At 40.8% G+C, this 26316-nt stretch overlaps 1 non-coding gene across 1 annotated transcript; it reads right to left on the reverse strand.

Annotated features, from left to right (window-relative positions):
- Window positions 1-24050: 24050 nt before the first annotated feature.
- trnai-uau lies at window positions 24051-24144 on the reverse strand. Its single transcript has 2 exons — window positions 24107-24144; window positions 24051-24086 (listed from the first exon to the last, which is right to left on the reverse strand). It is a non-coding gene; the product is annotated as a tRNA-Ile (tRNA).
- Between the last annotated feature and the right edge of the window lie 2172 nt (window positions 24145-26316).

Consider the following 26316-nt stretch of genomic DNA (forward strand, 5'->3'; position numbering starts at 1 on the left):
AGACTTTTTATATCTTGTTGGTTTAACCTATATACAAACAGAAATCTAAAAAGTCTAAGAGTCTACAGCCAGCGGCTACAGGTAGTGGCTCTGTGAGGCTGTCGTAACAGATAAAGCAATGCTTTCAGATAAGTGCTAACATCAGCAAGCAAACATGCTTGCAAAGACAACGCTAATATGCTGATGTTTAGTAAGTATAATGTTTCCCACCGGCTTAGTTTCACACGTTAGCAAGCTAATAATTAGCTAATCCGCACTAAACAGAATGTACAGTTGAGTTTGACAGGAACGACATTAGTTTTACAGGCATTTGCTCATAAAAGTATTGGACAAAGGAAAATGTTGAACTGAGGATGGCACTTGATGAAAAGACATGGAATCACCAAACCTATTGCAAACTTGTGGGGGACATGAATGTGTGTGCCAAGTCTCAGGGCAATCCATCTAATAGATGTTGAGACATCTTGCTCCTCACAGGAAAATACCAATTTGCTGGTAGTGCTACAGGAAATTTCAGGGGACTACCTAAGTCATTAGGTTTCACTGTCCATAAAACATGAATGTCTATTCAAAATTTTGTGATGGTCTATCTGGTAGATGACCAAAGTGGTGGACGGACATGTTGACGTTGCCATTCAGCCAGCCACACCGTTAGTGTGGCTAATAAAAAGATGAATGAAATTGTTTAATGTAGGTCAGAGATTTCATAAGGTGAGAAGAGGCTGGTTTCACTACTGATCAGTAAAATCCTTCCATACCAATCTGGGGTACATTTTATGAAAATGAAATGTAATGTTCCCTCTAATTGGACTTCTGCTTATTGCTATGGTTAGACCAATAGATCAGCTTGGACAAAGTATTTTCAGGGAGGAACTGCCAACTTTTCAGAAACAGGCAACTGATCAGCTCAAAGTATTATAATGTAAAGTTTTGTTTCGGATTTTGGGTCGTCTTCTTCTGGTCATTTAGTATACAACCCCTTATTTGAATTACCAGATATCAACAGATATCTACATATTAAGTAACTGTACGTTGCTAAAGATAAAAACAAGTCTCAGTAGAAGTAGCAACTAGCTCTATAAAGACATAAACACTGTTTGGTAGCAGTACATGTGCTGAATGTTGAAAGATGGGCCACATACCATTGTGACAGGCCTGTTTCCATAAAACAGAAAAGGAGTCCTGTGATCACCTGCTGCAGAGGGGTGTGACTCTCATCTGCTACAAGAGCGCTGAGAGATGGACAGATTGGAAGATGGGGGGCCGGATTCCACAAACACACACCTGAGATCAGATCATCACCTGCAAAGATAGACAGACACGCATACACACAAATCAGACCCCCTACCTCATCTACCCATACACACACCCTGTGCAAGGAGACAAATGTACAAACATTTGAGTGAAATTAGTATAAATTACTGTGAGATGTTTGCAAAGCATTATTGGGGTTTGTTTCATTCTGCTGATAATACAGGTTATGACAGGTAAGTGGTGATATCACACAAAAGTGTATGCCTTTTGAATACTTTCCAAAAAAAATACTATCCAAAATTTCTGGTAGTCATTCCAAGCAAATATTCTCAAAACAGGCTTATTTCAGATGTCCATCCAGGAGGCCTCTACATCTGTTACTGCTAGCTGGGAGATACCCAAAACACAAGAAAAAGGAGGTACACAATGTACTTTTCATGCTGGTCAAACACACATATATGAACACCATGAAAAAACACACCAGCTCATGGAGTTAAGAGGCAGGCATCCCCTTGTAGGCATTTCTGTGGGCAGCTGGGGCTCTTTAGTGGTCAAGGCAGACGCAGACACAGTCAGAATGAGAGTTGCATGGAAATCTAAGGCCCTCATTAACACAGATGATTCAGCCCCTTTTCACAGGACTATGTGTGTGTGTGTGTGTGTGTGTGTGTGTGTGTGTGTGTGTGTGTGTGTGGGTGTGGGTGTGGGTGGAGGGGTGAGGGGATTGAGAGCAGGCTTGAGAGCATCTTCCACCAAAGTACTGGTTACAGTTGATAGGTTGTGACCCCCAGTATTTGCAAACAGCTCGTACAGTTCATTTCTTTCCTGTGCAGACGCCAGGAACTAATCGTGTTATACCCTCACTGTCACTGGCGTCATGTTTTCCTCATCTGGATCATTCTCCTATAAATACTTGAATGTAAAGAGCTTTAAACACATGCTGAGATTTATGTGCATCTACTGAAGCTCTTGAGGTCAAAGGTCACTGAGGAAGGCTGCAGGTGACCACAGGTGTGTGTGTGTGTGTGTGTGCGTGTATGTGTAATCACAGAGGTGTGTTTTACTGGTTACAAGAGGTCAAAGGTCACCACAGCAACTGCCACACAACACCAACAGCAGTGGCATTCCGTCAGGACATGCAAGGCAAGCAGTGCTTGACCCGTTAAAGCTAAAATAAGAACATCAATTAGAACGATACCGAAGTGGAGGTGGTATCTCGCCTTACATCTCGGAACAGCGTTCTGTCCCATAAAGGATCCAATATTGCCTGTTGCATTCATCTTGTACTTTACTGCCCTCTTGTGGCCACAGTAGGCTATTGTCTCTGGAGCTAGTTATGATATTGCACGCATTACTATACACATGTGCAGATGCGTATGGAAACTGTACTTGCGCATTAGAAAATTACTTCAACAGTCTTCCTAAGCATTCAGAGGTGGCAGTAGCAAGTTATCGAGCAAATTACACTGTGATTTAACATCTAAAATTGATATAAGGGTCGTAATACTTTTTAGTTATCATATTAATATCTTTTCCTTTCTGTTAATCAGGGTGTAGGGTTCTCAGCGGAATCACAGATTGAGATGGTGGTTTGTGGGCGGCGGCGGTGGGGGTGGTGTTGGATCTTGGCTCTGCTTGCCTATCTGTAAAAGTCACCACACACCACTGGCCAACAGTAAACTACTGGCCATGACAGACTAACAGTGATGCAAAGCACAACAATTACAGAGGAAAGGAGCAGCTGTCTAAACTGTCACTCTGAAACCGAATCCCTTCATTTTTCACTTTAAAATACAGTGAGCAGACCTAATAATAATCATTTCTTTTTAAGGGATTCTAAGGGCATAAATAACAGACTGTTTCATTAATGAATCACAGTTTAAATCGTAAAAACCCGGTAAAATTTACAAAATAAGAGTCAACCCTTAATTTATAAGCGCCATAAAATTTTAGTTCAGATTATAATTTAAATTTTTATGCTTTATTAAGGAGATACCTCTTAATTCATTAATGTGTGTTGGGCCGGTACTGTACAGTGAGTTTCATCAGAGCTTTTTTGCTGAAAACATCAACCAGGCACAGTTGAAAACGGGTTGATGAACGCGAAATAAAACAGTAAAGTTGTGTGTGTGTGTGTGGTGGGGGGGGATCTTCTGGGAGTATGCCACTACACAAACTACGCAGCACCTTTCACACTACACATAGTAATTTAATCTATTACTAATTTTAAAAAAAATAGTGATTAAATGGACCTTGTGATGAGCTTGTTTTGTCAACTTCATCTCAATCTTCGGTATGTTTTCACAGGTACGGATGATTAAGTGTATTATAAGGGACTTTTGTTTCAGTTTGACAAATGCAAGAGATAGAATGAAAATGAGACTATATTTTTGTATCAAGGAAACTGTCGAGGTACTTAATCATTATTATCATCCAAGGATAACTGGGCAGGGATAACTGGCAGATGAATGTACTTTTTTTTTTTCTCATAATTGGCAACGGAACTTCAGGGGAAGAACCGTCTTGCCTTTTCTCTGCAGGTGTGGACTGAAGCTTAAGTTGTTGGACTAACTTTTTTAATTAATGCAGCCTCCGCTGCCTCAGGTAACCCAAAGCTAAGTCCACACACACACCCTTCTTGTCTGCCTGCCTGTCTGTCTGCCTGCCTGACCACCTGAAGCATTGTGGGATAATGGAAAGCCGCCCCCATCCTCCCCCATCTCGTTCTCCTACACCCAGCCCCATTAAAAACTCAAGCTCCTGGAGGAAACACCCACTTCCTCCACATTCCAGAAGGATTTTCCATACAGAGAATAGTAAACAAACCTGTGAACAAAGAGCGAGAGGGGGGAGGGAGGGGCGCATGGACAAGTTAATGTTATTTCCTTCGTGTAGTAAATCAAACTAAAGGCCAAGGGGGGGGGTTCTTTTGTGTGTTGGTGGAGGTGTTTACCATCATCAGCGATGGTGGCAGGAGTAGGATAGGGAACAAAGGCCTGGGCGAAGGTCTGCATCACCCTCCTCATCCTCCCACTTACCTTTCCCAGCTCCTTTTTACACACAGGCCCACAAACACACACTGGCTTTCACTGCATGGGAGGAGAGAGGAGTTGGCAGTGGGAGGAAGGCCTCCTTATCAGATTTCAGCATGGGAACCTCTGTGTTGTTCACTGACTCGTGTCAAAACCTCGGCCTGAACTTGACACAGAGGGAGTGCTTTTGTGTGTATATGTGAAAGGAGGAGAGAACCTGGAGAGACAGGAAGAGAAACAGTCTGTCGTTAACTGACAAGTACAACCAGCCAGTCCGACAGTCAGCCCAAGAAACAGAAAAAATAAATGGAGAGATAGACGTTTGGCTTATTCCCAGTGGGACTGATAGACAGGTAAAGGTCTGATCTGTTAACTGGTGTGTATGTGTTTGTGTAAAAGGGAGGGGAAGGACATTTAGCATTTTACCCAACAGAGCAGGTGAGTTTTTGAATTTTCCAGCACTGAGGGGTCATGCTGGCATACAGCTGTTGACTTTTAAAAGTGTTGATTTGTGTAGTTGTCAGACATTTCCTACTGGCACACTAGCGCGCGCACACACACACAGACACACACACACACCCAAACATACAAAACCTTTGCCCACACAAACCTCTGGGCCTCTAAAAAAAAGTCAGCTTCCTTCTTTAAAGGTCACTCCGCTCAGTGTTGACAGTTTCTGAGGTCATGTGAATTCGACATCCACCCAGCGTCCAGAAACAATAAAGCCCCATTCCAACCTTAGACCTCTGCGCTGTAGAAAATAATCTGCTGCACTCATGTAACACAGGAGGCCCATTAAACTGTGTTCCAGTGTCATGGAGCACCGCGCAGGATGTGTGAATGACTCATCTTCTATCCTGCTATCTAGCAAGGGCCTACTAAATGTGAGTCCTGACCTGCTGCTTGTTCTGACGATGTCCTTTCTGCTCAATCCCTCTGGCAGAGGCCGGCCTGTAGCTGTGGATCCTGCCCCGGCTTGCACACAGGAATGTACTATTGAGAAAGCACTGCACCGCAAACCCTCCCAGCCATTCCAACCCGTAATCAGATCCAGCCTGTCATCCCCCATCCCGTCTCCAATCTCTTTCTCTTTCTCTCTCTCTCTCTCTCTCTCTCTTTTTTCTCTTCAATCGCTCTCCCTCTGAATGACATGCACACACACAGAACACAAACACCCACATTCAGAACAAGCACTCAGACACCCACACAGAATCGCAGACACCAATTTGTATACACGTAAGCTTGTGCAAACTAGGGATGGGCATTTCAGGCAAAAATACTATTTGGTAATCTCTTCAACTGTTCGACCGTTCTTCAAAGTCACAGACACACAGGCGTGCGCATGCCCACAAACACACACACACACACACACACACACACACACACACACACACACACACACACACACACACACACACACCTACACAAAGAGAGAGAGACCCATTCACACTTTTCACAACTCTGGCAAAACTAGCAAGGTTGCATAGTTGTGGCTGACTTATGATATGCTAGCTTTACCTGGCAGAGTTTGCACTGCTCCTCATTTTCATTTATTTTTTTGAAGGTGTTCCACACAGACCTCTTCAACGGCTGAAGAAGTCTTTGGCTTTGTGTGTTTCTCCAGATTGTGCAGTAGCATCTAATCTCACAGTGCCACATACCTTTTACTGGCACCTGATAGTAATGCCTTCTTCTTCTTCTTCTTCTTCTTCTTCTTCTTCTTCTTCATCTTCTTCTTCTTCTTCTTCTTCTTTTGTTGTTTAATGGTTAGCTAGCCAACACCTTTCAGGCACATTACCACTACCTTCTGGCGATAGTAACACATTACTTACTACCAGGCACCAGTAAAAACACGAAAAATATATGTTTTTAGGAAATATACTTGCATTAGCTATTCAATTTTTTTATAATTTAATGACTATTTGAAAATTCAAAAATCATGACCAATTGCTAGTGCAAACATGGTGCTAAAGTCACGAAGACTTTCTGCGGCGACTAGATTTACACTACAGAGAGAGAACTCAAGAATAAACTGATACCAAAATTCCATCATACATTTCTACACATTCATTGGATTTCTGTCACATTTACTTGTAACTGGGAAAGATAAACACCCAAAAGGCCTATTAACACCCGAAAGTGGCACAGCAAAATTATCTGCGCGTTCTCTCTAGCTTTTTGTTTGCAGACATTATTTACATTATGTACATTATTTAATTCACAGAAGAGTTATTGATGACAGGAAAAAAAAGCTTACTAAGCTAGAAAGCAGATTAGCTTGTGAAGTTTTCTGTTTTCTCTGTAATTTGCCATTTACTCCCTCTGACCCACCTATCTTTTCTTTCATTAAATAAAGAGTTACTGAAGTGGGAAGAGAGGTTCTCTGAGCTAGCCAGTTTGCTAAGTGTCAGTAAGCTTGTTGTTCAGCAAGTTTTTTCGCTTCGTCGCTTACAGGACAATAAGTTAATTCAGTTTATTCAAAAGACGGATTCCTTTCATCAACCTAGGTCTATGACTATCTGCAAACCATTCCTATTTTTTAGATTATTTTACACTCCGACAGAGGGGGTTAAATAAAACTGGAGGAGGCGACACGGCTAATAACCTACGATAGCTTCTCTCTGTGACGTCAAAGGTCAGTACTTTAAAGACAGATTATCAAAGTTCCTCATAGTTGAACTCAATTACCTTTATTTTGAGCAAGTCCACTGCTCACAACAAACTGTTACAGTTTTAATTGCTGGAGTGACCGAGCCTTTAGAGTCAGTCACACAGAGATCAGTGGGCCTTACACTACACCACTTTACCATATTTTTAGTTTCTGATTCACATCTCAGTCTGGTTCTGACGTTTCATGAATGTTCATGTTTACTTTCCCTACTTTTCATAGCCCATTGGTTGTTCCCTGTATGGAGAGTTTAGGTAAACACATGTCTGTGCATGTTCTTGCTAGTTGAAGATTTATCTTCTTGATGCCATAAGAACTTCGTAAAAACTCGGAATTCTTGCTCATTGTGTTTCATTAGGGGCAAATATTTAAGTTTACATGTCCACTTATAGTCTTAGTCAGTGTTTCAGTTATTTAATCATCCTAACAATGAGCAATTTCTTCCTCCCTCTACCTCTAACCACCAAATCTCCTCATCTCTTTCCACCTGACTGGCTATGATTGCGGCTGATCCTTCCCTCTTCATCTCAAGACCTCCCTCCCACTCCTCTCTCTTTCTGTCTTTTCACTGAGGCGAGATGAGGAATATTTCTTTAAGCTCCCTTTTCTCTCTTCTTCTCTCAGGAAACTCTGACTGTGGGGCTGTTTTGCTGGCTCTCAATAAACTCTTGGATCCTGCGCCTCTCTGAAAAACCACAGCTTCGATTACACAAAATGAAGCACCACACAACCCTGGGCAACCGAAAGGTGTTTTCAATAATTACTTATTATATGTGTTTGGCGAATCAGAAACATCTGCGGCGAATTTGACTGAAAGAGCCCCAAAACATTCCTAAAATAGGAGTGACGCACGCAGGCTCTGAGACACAAACTGTCTTTGAGACACACGCACACACACTGGAGGGCTACACTGCGCCATTGTCAGTATGGGTCTATTTGCGGGCTGTTTTTTTAGCTGGCCACAGCTGCGGAAATGAATATCAAATGTGGTTCTGCTCCCATAAATCAAAACCGTTTGCCGTGTTCTGACTTTCTTTCCCCCGTTTAAAGTCAATTCGCCGGGGCAGTGTGCATTACACTTACACCCCACAGCTTAACTCTTTCCTCTGAAACAGTCACAGAGAAGTGTTCAGGAGGGGTATGAGGGGGGAAGAGGAGGTGGGGGGAGCCCGGTCACACTAGCATTTAAAACAGCAGCATTTTGTGGCAAAATAAAATCACTCCCATAAAAGTAAATCAACACTAATTTTTTGCGTCAAGTACAACTATGTTGAACTTTGAAATGCACATTTGCGCCATTGACCAATTAGCAATTAGTTGTGTTGACAGTTCTGACCTTTGAGGGAACAGAGAGTCAGACTGTCCACAATGAAAGAACCTATGGTAGCTTATTAGCTGTTTTGCACTATCCCCCTAAGTACACTCCTCTGTTGGAATAATAATATGATACAGTAAGAAGAAATGGTTTTCAGACAGTTATGAGACAGTACTCAATGGTACAAAGTATGTTTTTTTGAACTTAGCGACCAAGCCAGTAAGCTTGTTAACTTACTCTGGGTAAGCTAGCTTGGAGTGTTTCTTTTCCCACTTCAGTAAGCCTTTATTTAATGAAATGGTGTATAATCCTGAGAACAAAATGCTAGAGTAGAGTAAATGACAGTCCAAACAGAAAGAAGCTTGAAAACCTGTTTTGACTATACAGACTAGCATGTCACCGGCTGGTTAGCATTTTAACAGTAGGTTCACCAGCTACAGTAGTTCAACCATACAAGTAGTCACTGCGTCACCAAGGTTTCAGAACCACATATTTGTGAAGACTCGTGGTTGCATTTTACTGTGCCACTTTCATGTGCGATCAGGGCTTTTAGGTAACAGAAGACATTATTGCTTATCTTTATGGATCCAATCATAACACTATGTGTGTTTGTCTGTGTGTGCACATTTGTGTGTGTGCAGGTGAAGGAGGGTGTATCGCTGAAAGCGCCGGAGGTCCTGGACTGGGCTTTACCTCTGCTTTTCTGGGATTAGAGGGGATCCAATGCCGTCCAAATCTTATCCTAACCTACCATCCAGGCCAAACCAACACACACACTCCAGATCAAGCTGTGGGACAATAGACCTGGCTCTCTGTTAGTTTAACAGGTCTGGATGCTTGCTAAAGGGGGATTGGGGAGGCCTGCTCTGATGTCCAAAGGCCCGGGACGGTGAGGGAGAGAGGGGGGAGTGAAGCATTGCCAAAGGGGAATGCGTATGTGACTGTGTGTGCATGTGTATGTTCAAGTAGGGTCGCATAAGGCCATGTATGTGAGTGTGTATGTTTGGGACAGTGGAATGTGAGGGAGGAGAGGGGTGACATGCAGCAAGGGACATCCCATTAATACCAGACCTAATCTCCACCCTAGGTACTGAATATATACACACATGCATACACACACAGGGAGACTGACAGACAGACAGCCAGATAGGAGGAAGAAGATGAAGTCAATGTTTTTATTCCAAACTGAAATGAAAAGGACGAGGAAATCTTTTCATTCCATTTGATATGAACAACACCTACACTTACACTGACACACATCATCAGCATAACTTTTCACTTTCAATGAGTTTAACCTCTCATATTTCAACTTCACAACGCAAGTTCAAATGTTACCATGTTTTTGGTACTAAATTTATAATCCTTAACATTTCAGTCCCGGCTCCTGGTCAGTCTTGGGCAGAAGTGACACTACATGTAGCAATTCCACTAGTTTACCTACATTTCCTATTAATGTCCGGATAATGTAACAGCTTTAAAAGTCATGCAATTTTTCTATTAGCGAGCAATTTCTTACACTGAGTAGCAGGGTAAAGCAACCAAATGCTACCAAAAAGTAATGAGTCAGATAGTAACAATATAATAACAAATAATGAATTATATTTATATAGTAATAAATTAACCGACAGAAAAATTGACTATATTACTTGTTTGTTTTCTTTCAATTTAAAAAAGCTTCAGTTTATTCAGCTAATTTTCGTGTAGATTGTTGTGTGTTCTGTTACTTTTAACAAAAGTGTTGTATGTGTTGTTGTGAAAAGTAGCTTGTAGGTAGCTACAAGTAGCTTCCCCAACATAGCTGGTGACAAAACATGTATTTTCCAGACTGCAGTAAACATGCATATAGAAACTGTTATGTCTGAAATGCAACAGGGCAGAAGCTGGCAGTGGATATATCTTGTCAGGTTGGTCAGTTTGTTTGTTGTTTGTTTTATTTTTTTTATAATTTTTTTTAAAATAAAGTGACAAAGGGAGCTCCTTGTCTACAATTTAAATCAAATCCATGTATCAAAAACTGGGTTTGATATAATGAAACTCTCATGGATATAAACTTCAAATTTGGGTCAAACACCAATTTTGGTTTTCTGCATTATTTCAAATAAAATATCCTCTGAATTTCATTGTACTTTTAAGTCCCCTGCAAATTGTTTGAATTTAATATGTTCAGCAGTCAAATCTAAAATTACCCTATGGTTTCCCTTTTGAATTATTGTCAAACTACGTAGGTTACAGTGTTTTTTTAGAGTAAAATGTCTTTACCACTTCTTTTCATACAAGGCCAAAATAAGAATGATAAAGTGCATCAAAGGCCTGTTCATATGTCTAACATTTGTATCCAGTTACTATGACTTAACAAAGTTTTAAAGAAGGGTTATTTCCCATAAGCTATTTCCCAAAGTCAAACTTTTCAGTGCACATGTGAGTATGAATGGTTAAATAAATTCCAGATTGCACCTTTAAACTCCATTCAGTGAAAATGACTGCTTCACCCGCACTGTGCTGTCAGGCTTAATAAATTTACCCTGAAAGCATGTTCTTTGCATGCAGCCTAATGTGTTTAAGCCCTGAGTCTGGGCAACATGTGCAAGCAAGTGCCTAGTGGCAAGCATGCACACACACACACACACAGAGCTGTAATCACCACCCCCCACCCAGCTTTAGCTTATTAAGATGGGCAGATTTACAGCTGATGTTGAGCCGTAATTGGCGGTTTCACCAGGAGTGATAATGCAGCGGTGTCAGTCCTACACTCTGTAATTACACTGGAAATTATCTGCTAGTGTGTGATTGTGTTTTGGTCTTTTTTCATCCTTACGTATGTGTGGGAATGTGCATGCCAGTCGGCATAACTGTATTTTAGCATATCTCCGTCAGTATGTGTATCTGCTTGTGTGTGCATGAATGTATACAGCAGGAAATGACAGAGCTCTTGTGATGTTAAGTCCCATAGAAATCTTTGCTGTAGTTCCAGCTTCTCTAAGCTGAGAATGGCAACAATAACAACACCCTCAGCACTGGAAGGACTGATGTCAGCCTTTCCCCTCCCTTCACACACACACACACACAAACAACTGACCCCCCCCCCGGATCGCTCACATCAGACACTGGCACAACATGCAAGTCTAAATTAGCCAGTCTTTACAAAACACACACAAACACGCGGCTTCTGTCGCTTCACTCTCCAACCTTTTTCTCGCACCCTCTGCTGAATAGCCACATTCATAGCTGTCTGTGGCGAAACATAAAACACTATTAATAAAACAGCAAGGGCCTGCTGAGTGACACCTGCTCGGCCCTGCCAACGTACACTTAAGCCCGCTCCAGCAACAAGTGTTATCGTAGTCAGCCCTAAAGAAGGTATCATAAAAAATATGTTAGAGTTTAAAAATATAGATCCTGGAAGGCAATTTCTGTGTGGCTGGGGGAGGATGGTTGTACTGTAGCTTGGAGGTAGGGCAAGATGGCAGGGCAACAAGCATAACAGTATCTACAGCCGGTTGTGAGTGCGTGGACTGCAGGTTATAAACACCAAGCATGGAGTGTCGGAGGTGATAGCCAGCCTGTATATAGGGCAGAGAAGAATACTACATACGGAGCCAATGGAATATTACCAGTGGGAGCAGTTTAGTGAGCTGTTGCATGGAGCCAATGGAAAATAAAGCTGTGCCATGCTGGTGGACGGGCCAGGTTGAGAGGAGAGGAGAGGAGAGGAGAGGAGAGGCAGAAGTAGAAAAGAAAGATGAAGATGATGTGCAGGAGAACATAGAGACGAGGAAAAGGGGACCTATGGGGGTCAGAGAAAGGTAAGGATGATGAGGAATGGGAGTATGCATTGTATAATACTAAACAGCAGTTGTTCCAAGAGTACTACATCACCCTTGGGTCCATATGGACTGGCTAGGGCTGCTGCCAGATTTGCTCATTAGCAATTTTTCATTGTGCTTTTTTTGTTTTATTACATTTCTGTCACATATTAAAACTTGGATTTTTAACTTCATATTAACAAAATTGATTTCTTACATTTTCAAATGTGTCAAAGGAAAGCAATAAAATGATTCATAGTAGAACCCTGGTTAAACTGCATCGTTACTACACCACACCAAAGCTCCAGGTAAAGAAAACATGGCACAGCAATGCATGGTGGTCCCATACAGTTATGGTGATGACCTGCTGGAAGCTAACAGATCAGGTAACATCACCTCTGCCTTTTTTCTGCTGCGTGCGCGTCAACATCACGAGTTAGCCAGGAGCTTGCACCATTGCAGACATTTTGAAAATGAGCAACCTACAACTGTCTCCAATGACCGACATGATTTTTGTTCCATATAGCAACTGTAATCTCGGAGGCAAGGGACATACAAAAGAGAGAATCCACATAATCATCCATACACTTTTTTCGACATCTAGTCTACACTAAAGTTCAAAGGTCAGTCCTGTATCACCTGAAAGCCCAAAATGCTTTGAGAAGCAGCTCACCCAATTCTCATACTAAACAAAACTGCAATGCAGTCAGTAGGTACTGACTGTTAATGTGGTGGCAATATACATCCCTCTACAAGGCTGTCAGGATTAGCAATTATTAAAAAATACAATGGAAAGATTTATCACTGAATTTTTAAACAAGTTACTATGTTTTGTTTATATGTTGTATTTTGTGGTTCTGTATTTTTATGTTGTAACTGTTTAGTTAGTAACAGTTAGCAGTTTCCACTTTTACACAACAAAAACAAAAGTTAATAATAGTAAGCCAAATTTAGCTGTTCCTCTATTTAAGTAGTATAGTAGAGCACAAATGGACATGTAGTATCTGTAATAGTCAAAGACAAGTAAATGCAGCAGTCTTATTGTCTCAAGCAGTTGGTAAAAGCAGTTTGCACCAGTTTGCACCAGTTTCAACAAGCATGAATCATAAACTCTGATATTGCAGGGATGGAGGTCAGAGGTCATGTGCTGAGGTGGAGTCAGAAGACTTGAGTTTTCAGCCTCTGACAAAAGAGAATAGCATCAGCACTGACTCTGATTGGAAGATCGATATCACTTTTCAACATTTTTAACAGATTGGCTTTTGATATTTTTCATACACTTCACTACAAAACATTACACTAAACATTACACTAAACTCTGACACTTAGCTCTCATTGAAGTACATGGGATATTGTGAGTCTTCTCAACAGATCACAGATTCTGGGATATCACAGAGCCTGAGCACTATGCAGCACCTGTAAGTCCACTTGCTTCCCTGCCCATAACCACAGGCGAGGACGGGGGGCTGCAGAGTTTTCCCAGGCTCAGCCGAGGTGAATATAAAGGCAGCTCTGTTCGCTCACTGCCTGCATCTCCCGCTCCATCTCTTTGATCTAGGCGGCCATGTCAGCAGCTCCCAGGCCCCAGCCACCATACAGCCCTTCATGTGCCCACGGGGAGCGATAGGCTGGTCGCCGACAAATCCACACAACACCCGGACGGAACTAATGCACACACACACACATCCACCTATACATATACATGTGCTTGGTTGTGCCCTGTCTGCCTGCAGGCTTTTCAGTTTATGATTTAATAAGCTGTATCAACTGCTAACCAAAATGTAAAATTAAACTTTTAGCTTTTAACTACAGTAGTAAACGTTATTTTAACAGTGTCTGCAAGCTTGAGCAAAGATTGTTTTTTGCATTAAAGTCCCACTGCAAGTGAACAAATCATGCGACATCACCTCTAGCTCCCTGTGGGTGTATCAATTAGCTTGCAAGCTGGCTAATAGCTTGTTTATTTACAAAAACTCTATGAATAAGAACTCTACAACCATTTATGTGACAAAGTAGGTCTTGATTGTTGAGGAAGATACAATTCAGTACCATTCTGATACTTAAAGTTAGTGAGGACTGTGTCTTTTCGCTGTTCAAAAAGACCAACAGAGCGATGAGCCTGCTGGTCAATAAAAAATCTAGCGTTAGCTGATTGCTATACATTCTAGATAGATAGCATTTGAGTACTTACCGACAGCTAACATTAGCTAAAGCTAGTAAATAAAAGTCCCTCAGTTACACTTATCGCAGTCTGCAGCTACTGATGTTTTGGCCACTTGTGAACACAACATTGACATGTCAATATCAAGTCCCTTAATCCAGCAGTTTAGGAGCAGTATCATTTTTTAAGAGTCATGTCTTTGGCCATCTGATGCATAAGTCCAAAATTCCCTCTCTTTTAGCTCTCTTTTTGGTCTCTACCAACTCTTTAGCTGTTAAATTCACAACTATGCTCACCAGCTGGTCTCTAACTGTGTCTGTCTGCTGTTTCGTACTGAGCAGGTTTTATGCAGTGGGCATTTAGAGGTTTTTCACTTCAAAAATAACACTATGAGAGCAGCAGGAGTGAATAAAAGCAGTAAAGATACAGCCCGGACTGCTAAAACTCGCTATAAAGCTCTGTAGCCAAGGGGAGCTACAAGCAGCCCATTCACATTGTTTTCACATTCACAAGTGTATCTGATATTCTTTTCACTGTTATCATTAAAAATATTTAAGTACATACCACTAACATCCATCATCCATCTTAATTACCTTAATCAAGGTCTCTGGACATTTAAGGCTGAGCAGCAACTTGTTCTGTAAGTCTATGTAACTACAACAGTAGCTAAAATTACTCAGCATCTAATGGGTGACAAGAGTTTTAACAGTTTAGAAGATAGTATTAGAGAGGTATCTGATATTTGCAGCTTTAAAAGACGTGGCTTTACACATTATAATTCAACTATTACAACAGTGATTTTAAGTATTGTAGCTATATATACAAGTAATGTAGCTATCATTAAATCTGAGCTTTAATAAATTCATCTTTTAGTTACAGTTGAACTTTCAATGTGTCGACTTCAAGCAAAATGCTGCACAGTTAGGCCCCAGTCAAACAGAGATGGAGTTACTCAATCATCACACTTTTCAATCATACGATTTTACAAGTCCCTACAAATTCCCATTTGTTTAGTGTGATCAAAAGCAAAACAAGCTATTTAATATGGCTTATATAAATTCTCATATCATTATTTTGTAGCTAAAAGGTTTACAGTTTTCACAGTATTGTTTATTGCACTCCTTGGATAATGTAGTGAACCCTTAGAAAAATACTAATAGGCCCATTGGAGCCTCTTTCAGATAATCCTACCTCAAATACTGCACACATGCGAAGTGGGAAACTTTTTAAAGGGAAATATGCTGTACACAAACGTACAAAAAAACATAAACACTGGAGAAAAGTGGGATTATACATTCATTCATAAAATTGGGTTAAAATATGCTCACACACACACCAAGCATATTTGCCTAGATAAACACATGCACAGATTCCCTCTCACACACACATACAGTAAATTTACAAAAACACACCAATCAGGTGTCCTTCCCTCCTTTTCCAGCTATGGTGACATTAAGCTGGCTGGGTAAGTAGAGTACACAGTGGCACAGGATCAGACAGTTCGCTTCCTCTATCAAAGGTCATCATTCTGTTATTTATACCATCCATATCTGACTCATACTGTGATTGCTACACAGTGAGCAAAGCAGACACAATGGAAGTCTCATAAATCGGAGGATTGTTGAAACACACCTGGCTTATGCCAAAATGAAGATTATGGTGTTTGTCGTAGCAACAAAGTAGTGAATACACAAGTCATGGTGACCTGAGGCAAGTGTGTGTGTGTGTGCGTGTATGTGCGTGTGTGTTTATTTCATAGTCTTTTGTGGCAGAAGCACATGTTTTAAAGAAATTTACAGATCTGAAACTTGCGTGTGGGTTTATCTACAATACATATGCTAACTGTTCACTGGAAAAGACAGAGCAACAGTCAAGCCAAATACATATTGGTATTAAAACATATAAGAACTCTTCTCTCTTTTCTATGATGAGTTCAAGTCAGTCCATACAAGATTGCTGCTTGGGTCAGACTCTCAGGAAAGACCCTTTTAGGGATTCTGCTCCTCCATCAGGTCACACACTCTTCCTCTTCAGGAGGGCTCTGCACACACATAAATCAAACGTACTTCCAGCCCTCTCCTTTATTTGTGAAATATATCTGGATGGGAAGACACGCTGAAGAGGATATGGTTGTTCACCAGGCCCTGTCATACCAGAGTCCGGGGTCAGGGGAGAGACTGGATAAAAAACAAATCTCTGGCTAGGATGATAATACTACTATACCCATGCTGTTATTTCCTTTGACAAATGAAAGCCTCCGACCTTGCTGGGAAGATATAGGAAGCTGCAGAAGTTTCAAGGAGTTTCAAGTCCGGGTTTCCTGGAAGTTATGTGACACTGCAGTAGTTTGTTGTGAAAGTTTAAGCACAGGTTTCGTGGATATAAAACAAGAGAATAAGTATGTTCACATGCACCTATACACTCACAAAAACAGTGATTCATACAACATGTTGCACATCTGACCCAGGAGAGCGTAAATGGAGAGTGAAGTGCGGCAAATCCTTTAAAACCGCTGTCATTTCCAGGAATATTGTGTGCGTGCGTGTGTGTGTGTGTGTGTGTGTGTGTGTGTGTGTGTGTACGTGTACGTATGTGTGTGTGATTGGAGTTGGCAAAAGAGCCAGGCTGTTGGAGGGATGTTTAATTAGGTTAAGGAGGTGCAGCAGGGAAGACAGCCAATTGGTCTCACACACCCTTGTCCTTGAAACACACACACACACACACACACACACACACACACACACACACACACACACACACACTCGTAGACACTCCACTTCTCAAGTGTTTCTGGCTCCTCGGGCTCAGCGCAGTGTTCAGTACACTGTAACTATACAAATTTCCAGCTGCCACCTGCTGCTGCACTCACTTCTCATTACTCCTGAGTGAGTCAGCACAACTTTCAATAACCAGCAACCTTTCATTTATTTTTAGTGTCTGTAGAAATTGGCAAAGCAAATGCGGAAATGTATAATAAGGAATTACCTTTGACCTTTCCCCCAACCATACGGTAATTTAGCATGCACTGTATGCTTGTCTTTATTTTACCATGCTTCTCCACAGTAGAGGTAAACGCAGACAAACCTGGGAACTTCTTTATCGCATGTCTTAGTTAAAAGCTTTGCCTAGAGGCACAATAGCTCCCCACCTCAAAATACAGCCTTGTCATTCATTTCAGTGAGGCTACTGCGCTGGCACAGCAGGATCCAGACAACTGGAGAGCTGCAATCGTGGTGCAATCAAGTTGCACTGTGCTCTGCAGTGGTACACAGACTGTCTCTCCTCAGTACAACCAGGTAGCATTTCCAAACTCTGTCTGGTTGAACCGAACTGCTCTCTCTTATCTCATCTAGTACAGTTGCTCCTGCTGGCCTAGCGTTACTGCAGATACCTGTGCTGTTCACTGCAGAGCAGTGGGTCGGTCAGAAGCTGGATTCGTTCACTTGTTTACCAAAATACCGTTCATCGTCTGGGTTTAGTTTGAGAGGCTATATCGTCAGATAACATCAGTGCTGTGGTCTGTGGAGCACCAACATTAATCCCGGAACTTACTCACTCCTCCTGACAGCAACACTAAACATAGCTGACTGAAAGCGACGTCAGTGCTACCTCCACTTCCACAGCACGTGATCGTTACATTATCCTACCTTTTCATAAATGTCGACGTGCTGCCTGCGTGTTTTTGTAGTTTGTCTCAGCCGTTTTGTTGCCGCTCATTGTGTAGATCTCAGTGGATTGTAGATGAATTTAGTCCATAAATACGTTTCTTCCAAGAATAGGTGACGTCAGATAACATTACTGACGGACACATAACTTTGCAAGGTGTTTCTCATTAAGGGTAGAGCAACAGGTCAAGCAGCTAAATCATATTTTGAACAGCGGAAGAAACTGTTTTACCAATCAGGAGATATAGTGTGTGCTCCCACAGATGCATGCAGGTTGTTGAATACAACCTTGTATTAAAACTTATCCATTTGTCCATCCTTCACATTATTGTTTAGTTTTTATTCGTTGAAATTCTGTCATGGTTCTCGTTTTCAAAGTATACTTTTTATTTAGTTTTAGTCTCATTTTTTGTCGTGAAAAAAAAAAGATTAAAAAAAAAATCAAGGAATGTTTTTAGTTTTTAGTAACGAAATTAACACTGAAATGCATCTACCTCTACAAGACACATAAATATGCTTTACTCCTCTGAAGTGTAACTACATCATAGCCTCTGCAGGGTCTGTCCCCCATGATAATGGAATTAAGGTGACGCTGTAATTAACTGAAATTAGCCTCCCTCTCACTGAGGTGATTCCAGTACATACAGTCACGCAGAGGGTGTAAAGTGCTGTTTTCTTATTGTATTTTGTTTGTATTTTTTATCTGATGTCTGATCAGTGCAACCATGGAATGTTCTGTAAGTGTGAGGGCAGTGATCCGTATTGGTGACTTACAGCCTGTGAAGACAATTCATGGCTTTGTGGTTACAGACAGTTGTTGGCTAGCTTGTGAAACTGCTAAAATGTAAAAAAAAATGTATATCTCTTCTGGTGTTTTTGTAGCAGTTACCAAGATTCAGCAATATTAGCTGCATTACCACCAGTCTCTGGACTGGATTAGGGCAGACCCTGATTTTCAGTAGGCTCATTAAAACTAAGACTGATGCAGTCAGATTTGTGTTGTGCTCAGCTGTTACTCTGAACTTTGCACTACTACTGTCACAGTACAAGTGTGTAGCACCCAGTGAATTACAGTAACAGTGCTGTCATAAGCGCTCTGTCAAAAAACCTCAGGGTAGTTCAGCAAAAAAGAAACAACTACTTGATTTTAGCTCAACTTTTAAATGCATGTGTCACTACACAATCTGAGTCGACCATAGATGTGAGTCGCATATGTGCGAGCACATGGCACATAAGGTCCGGCATCTTGGACAGCTACTTCCGGATTACATCAGTAAATCATTGCATATTGTAGATTATAAAGATAAGTATAGTGGGTTTCAAGTGGATATGCAGATGCTGGAATCCGGCCAAATTTGAAGAAGATTTTGTTAACCGTACTGGGTTATGTAAAAGCATGGACCACCTTCTCACAGTCTGGAGTTTATGGACTTTTCATTTGATTTCTCAAAACAAAGAGGATTTTAAATGTAATATCGTCCGTAATATGTCCTTTGTCACCTTTACAACCCCACACATAAAACATAATATCACTCTCATGATGACCTTGTAACACAAATTAATTCACTCATCTTCATCTCTTATCAGTCATCTACCAATGGCGCATGTGTGACTCACATCTATAGTTGACTCAGATCGTGTAAAATGTACAGTTCCCTGTAGCATTCCCCTTAAATCAACTGGTAACTTTCCAGACTTTAATAATCCTTCGTCAAAGGAGTATAAAAGTTGTTCAGTGTCTTTGTGTCTGATAGTCATTTAATGGACTTCCTGGATTATATTAAGTCGGCTGCCCTTTGCACTGCTTTGCCGTACAGATACTCTTAGTCTAAATTCACACTTACACAATGAACCCCCCCCCCCACGACCCACACACACACACACACACACACACACACACACACACACACACACACACACACACACACACCCTAAACTATTCTGACCGCTTGCTGCTAAAGATGATGATGATGATGAAGTGTGAGGGACGTTCACAGTTTACCTTGTGAAAGTGGAGGTTAAAAAATGTAAATCGCACATCTGGGAATTCTTCACCAGATGTGCCCCCCAAAATTCACAAACTTCCCATGAAGAACAGTCACATAATTGGCTTGTAGGAACAAAACATTATCTCATGTCTTCCTCAAAACTCATTCAGCCCTCCCTGGCCGTAGGTTATATCCAACACACACACATTTCCCCTTCTGAAAAGGCACACCTCTGACCTCAGAGTTTTTCTGGTGTGCGGCCAGGCAAAATGACATCACTTCCTTTTGGCAGCTTGACAAATGCTTCATCAGTGAAGTTGCCCCAGGCTTGAGAGAGAGAAGAGTGGAAGAAAAAAAAAAAACAATAATGATAATAATTATACCTTCACACGTAATGAGCAGAGCCCACGGGCCACAATACATAATAGCTGTGCCTGGGAGCTGTCAGACAGTTAGATAGTGAGTGAACACTCAATGCTAACTAAAGACAGATGTGAATTATAGCTTGTGACACATAATTGTGTGGTTAGTAACCGGTTGGGGGCAGGTTTGGATCTAAATATCTTAATATACCGTTGCGGAACACCTTTCAAAATGTTGAAACGCTGTATTTTAGTAGTTTGGTGTTATGGGTCAACAATTATTGCAATATCTGTGTTTTTGCTCAGTTTCACAGGGATTTCAATGCATGTATATTGTCCCACGATGCTTTTGGCACAAAGTATTCTTGTGGGAGGCAATTATCCTAAAGTTGGTAGTTTTGACAGGTAAATAATGGCTTCGTCATAATGGTGGTTTTGAATTCATGACAAGTGTATTTACCATTTATCAAATAAAAGTATTGTTAATAATGTGAATATTAATGTGATATTTTAATCAGAAAAGATTGCATTGATGTGCAGACTTTTAAGTATTATGTGCACAAACACAACTCTGTGTGTGTGTGTGTGTGTGTGTGTGTGTGTGTGTGTGTGTGTGTGTGTGTGTGTGTGTGTGTGTGTGTGTGTGTGTGTGTGTGTGCATGAAGATGACTGGATAATGAGAGAGGGAGAGTAATGCTGCATCAAAGATCTGAGCACAGGCCTTGCCAAAACACCTACAGACTCACGCTTACACTGCCTTCGGGTTCTGTTTATTCTCAGGTCGCTCCTTCATCACATACTTTTTGTGTGGTTCTCTGTCGTCATCACACACTCTCCCACTCTTCTTTTCCCATCAAACACTTTCTCCAATTTCTCACTTTTAGTTACACTATCATTCGTACTTGTGCGCGCACACCCTCTCCATTAGAATGAAATGGATCCCCAATCTGTATAGTCAAATCATAACAAACCGAAGCTATTGTACAGCCAAAGACAGGATGACCCACATACTGCTCAGACAGACAAAATGTGTCCCAAGTGGAATGTGTTGGTTGATATGAACCGTACAGTATAACAAGTACTAACCCCTGGTCTAGTAATACTGCACAGCTTGTTCTGACATAATGGAAACAAAACAAAAAAGATTTGCAGTGTATGTACACTGGTAGACTGCTGTTAGTACACCGTGCACTGTCAAATTACATTTTATGAGAGGCACCAATTTCGTCAAGACATTGTTTGGGTTTGAGACAAAACATGATTTGGAAAAATTCTTGTCTCGTGAAGGAAACAGCTTTTTTGGTGAGTCGGCCTGTTAAGTAAAGGGAAAGTAGACACAAAAGCATTCACGTAGCTTGCAGTGCTCCAAGATTTAGCGTACACTAAATTGAGAGTTAAGGCCCCATGCTGGAACTTGGGCATACACTGTGTTGATTCAGTTGATGTCATGCTATTATTTCAGCACTATATTGAGAGGCAGTAGGTGCAATGCTAGCACTTTAGCATATGCTATTTTTAGAGACAGTATGCTCTGTGCTCACACTTTTGGACATTGGCAGATTAGACAATAATAGTTTTGCTACACTGAAAGACAACAGACACGGTGCTAACGTTTTAGCACATGCTATGTTGAGATACAGTAGGCAATGTGATAATACTTTAGCATGTGCTATGTTGTGAGCCCATAAACTCCATGCCAATACTTTTGCCTATACTACACTGACATAAAGAAGGCTCCATGCTAAAGACACTATGCTAACACTTTAGCATAGGCATTGAGAAAACAGTAACCTCTGTGCTAACGTTTTGAAAACACCACATTAAAGGACAATAGGCTCCATGCAAAAACTTGCACGGAGGAGGGAGGAGAAAAGACGACGCTCGCAGACTGAAAAGGTTCCTGCAAATGTTGGTACAAGCAAGTACGGTGCGGTGATGATAGGGACTGTGATGGAAATGTACGGGAAAAAATGACAAAGTGTGTTTGCTGGATCAGGTGGGACTTGGTAATGTCTTCAGTAGTTTTGTTGAAATGTTCCCGTCCCATACTTATTATGAATACTCCTTGCTTGAGTGGATAATCAAGTACGCATTGCAACAACACACACACACCCACACACACACACACACACACACACACCAACTTTTTTCGCAAAATGGTGATCTCATGTTCATTGCATCTGGCCGGATCACAACGGAGCAAGTTGAAGTCTCTCGGCGCACCATGTTTTCTACATTAGCCCTGTTCTTGAGCTTGTGACAGTCAATCATACGCATCCACCTCAGGGGGTTAGTGGCCGTGAGTTTTGAATTAAGGTTTTATCATATCCTATCTACCCAATCTATACATCTATCCATTCGTGCATATACAATGCCAATTACATCTCCACAACTTTCCTCTTACACTACTCTTAGTGTACTTTAATGGGCGGCATGGCAAGATGACAAAATGACTACCTTTTTATCTTATATATGCAGGAGCAACCAGATGGCACACTCCAAATTTCACATTTTCATCAGCACACATTAAAAAAACAAGCTATTCAGACATCCGTATGTGCAGGTCGTGCAGCAGTTCCCAATAGATGATAAAGTCAGCTTGTGTGAAATGTGCCGAGAGATGAGAACACACACACAGAATGCATAGAGTGCAAAAGTGGGAAGAGCAAAACTGGACCAACTGTTTTCATTCAAACACAGGACACAGCCAGTCATATTTAAGCGGTTACATCTGCAGCAGGGGAAAAAAACAACGAGCAGCGCGTCCAAACACTGGGCAACACTGATCCCTAGCGGCAGGAAAGTAATCTGTCTGCGTCAACTCACTGATAATTTATTGAGCATAATTAACACCTTTCACTCACACTGACTCAGGATCCGATCCCTTGCGTTAAAATGAATTGTGCATTCCCCCAGGAGCTCTAAAGCACGTTATAATCTATGTAAGAGGAATCTGACCCTATGCCATACTTTTTGTATTGGAATAAACTGTTCCAGAAAATTATATGCGGCCAGAAAAAATAGGAGGTCTGGAATGACTGCACTCTGTCCATATCAGATTTACAACACACAGATAGAAATATCTGACTTGAATATCTATAAGTTGAAGTATTATTTTTCTTCAAAGATTATTTCTGGTCATGATGTGAGCTTTGATATCCTTTCTTAACTATTTGTGAATGTATGTCACATCAAGCAACGGGAGATCTGATATCCATTACAAATTTGATATCCATTCGAAACAGTTTGAAGTCAGCACATAAACTACTGTAAGTGCATGACTCACTTGTTTTCTCACCAGTTTATTTGACTGGACCTTCGAGGAGATGGAGGGATGCTGCCCCCTGTTGACGGCAGAGCTGAAATTGTACTTAAGAGTTTGTACAGTAAAGAATACTATGAGTATCTTGCGTGTTATGTTACTACAATATGATGGGGGGTTTTTTCAGGTTTGTTTCAATTTATAAATAACGAATGAAGTGTCTTTGTTAAAAATATCTGCTTATATTGAAAATATTTATTTGTATTCAAATGGCTCTCTATATATTTAAAATGTCTATGTACTGACTTTGTGTGTCCATAACAAGAGAATGTTAAGGCTTTTTTCAAGACAATAATCCTAAAAACTTGTAATGTATCCGTAGGAGTACCCTTGTGAATTGTAGAACTGCATTTACTTCCGTTAAGGGCTCATTTTTTCACAATGAGACAACACAATCCGCTGTGAACAGGATTTCTAGTATTTGTAATACAGAATAAAGTAGATTCGCTGAACGTTTACCGCGGCTTGGTATCAAAAGGCTGCTCCAGGTGAGGCTCGAACTCACAACCTCGGCATTGCTCTACAGTGTACTGTCATATAAGTACCGCGCGCTAACCGATTGCGCCACTGGAGCTCACTGTTTTTAGGCCGAGGTAGGTTTTATAACCATGTGACAACGGCAGCATTACCCCCTCCCCCACCCCCACTTCGTGTATACGTTTCTATCTCAGATGAAAGTATGACAAGACAATGGAGGACTCACTGAAAGCAGTGAAATGGAAAGTATTTTGTTAAACGTGTAAGCAGGGCTACCGATCAGAAACGCATATCGTAATACGAGCAGTACCATGATCGACGCACAATTCGTTCGATTTACGGCTTGTCATGTCCTCCCAACGTAGACCGCGCATGCCAGTTCTGCTGGTTTTAAATATACATATATAGAGATATGTTATAATTGTTAAACTAATGTTTTGAAAATAATGACGCATGCAGCGTGCTGTCTGTTTCCAATAGTTTCACTGGCCTATCATCTAGTCTCCTGAACAGCAGGGGGGAGGTCTTACGAGGTTTTACGAGGTACAATATAATCAAATAAGCATCGTATTTTTCCGACAAGTAGCCTAATGCAGCCTCATTGGTTACAGGGATGGGGAGAGTTAAACAAACGACAAAAGAACTATGTCATAAAAGTACGCTGACAATGTTCCTGTTACAATAACTGCTCCTGCCCTCTGAGCCCCTCGCTTACCTTTGTCATGCCTGAGGAAAGATGACGTTAAATTAGTCAGTGAAATATTTGTTGAAGATATATCGGTTAATTGAAACTATATTTGAATGCACTGCTGTTTTATAAGAGACAATATTGATTTTTAATAAATTTGCAGTAACCCACTCAAATTCCTCTATTCTATGCAATTTTGCAATGGTTTATGGGACATTCAGAAGTTATGGAAGGACACCAACTCTATCTATCTATCTATCTATCTATCTATCTATAGATCTATCTATCGTCTATATATTTATTTATTCTGTCTTACTGATTTTATTAACCTTTGGTCCATTTCAGGCATTTACACATTCACTATACTGACTGTGCTACCTGAAGTACCATGTCTGATGTATTGTGTATTGCCAGTGTAGACATGGTGTTGTATAGATGTGTCCTGTCTACAGCTGCAACTGCGTGGGACAGAATTTCCTCCAAGAGGAAAATAAACCATCTATTTACCAACTATTCATGTTTAAACACAATACCTTTCCCTCAGTTTACGTAGAAAAATGTCCCCTTTTCGTCAGTGTGATCTTTCATTTTATACATGTTTATCAGATGAGGCCAACAAATCAGCTGGTTTTGTGGTCATATTTGGCATCTGTAAGCCAGTTGCAAAGTCAGTCTATATGGTATACATTCATACACGGCACACAGTCATGCACACTTGCATGTGTACATGTTCTGCCAACGTTAGAGACTGCTATACATTAGGCCAGAATAATAAGATATTAGTAAGAAGAAGCAATAACCGTCACTTTAAAACTAACAGCAGTATTCATTAGGTATAATTACCCATGCTATTGCAATCTACTGAGTTCATTACTGTTATTCCCAGATTCTACTGCAAGACATTGGTCCCTGTTCCAATTTTGTCTGCACATTGTGTTGGCCAACTGAGGAAAGAGGCTGCCATGTCGAGGTGAGACTGAGGTCAGTAAAATTTTACACACCTTCAAATCTTAAAAATCATGCACAGAAATGCTCATGCTTTTCCTGATCATAATGAAACTGAATACATGGGACAGGGCACATTTGAGGAGACTGATTTTAATAAAATTTTCAACAAACAAATAATGGAAAGAAATCACATAGTCCCCACAGTCTTCAAGCCTATTATGACAGAATTTCTAATTAATTCAATGTCAAGGGCTATATATTTGTATTTTACCCCTTTGATAAATACTTTCTGAAAAACTTTGCTTTTTTTGAAGGTGTGAATTTTTGTTATCCCTTAATTATCATAAACTCCTCAGGGAAGAGCATTAGTAGACATTATTTAGAGAGACTTAGATGCAATGAATACCAGCAAACTACCACACACACTCATGTTTTACTGTTTTTATTTATGTTCAAATCCATATTATACAGTATGAGAATGTTGAAGCAATGCAGAAACTACACTGGTCACTGTTTTTTTTTTTTCTCATGGGCTCCAGTGTTATGGCTCAACGTATATGTATAAATACACATAGGTTAAGAGGTGAAATAGCATTTATGAGAGGTTAGCACTTCAAACCTTACTGAGAAACA

The sequence above is a fragment of the Xiphias gladius genome, chromosome 11, assembly GCF_016859285.1.
Source record: "Xiphias gladius isolate SHS-SW01 ecotype Sanya breed wild chromosome 11, ASM1685928v1, whole genome shotgun sequence".
NCBI lineage: Eukaryota > Metazoa > Chordata > Actinopteri > Istiophoriformes > Xiphiidae > Xiphias > Xiphias gladius.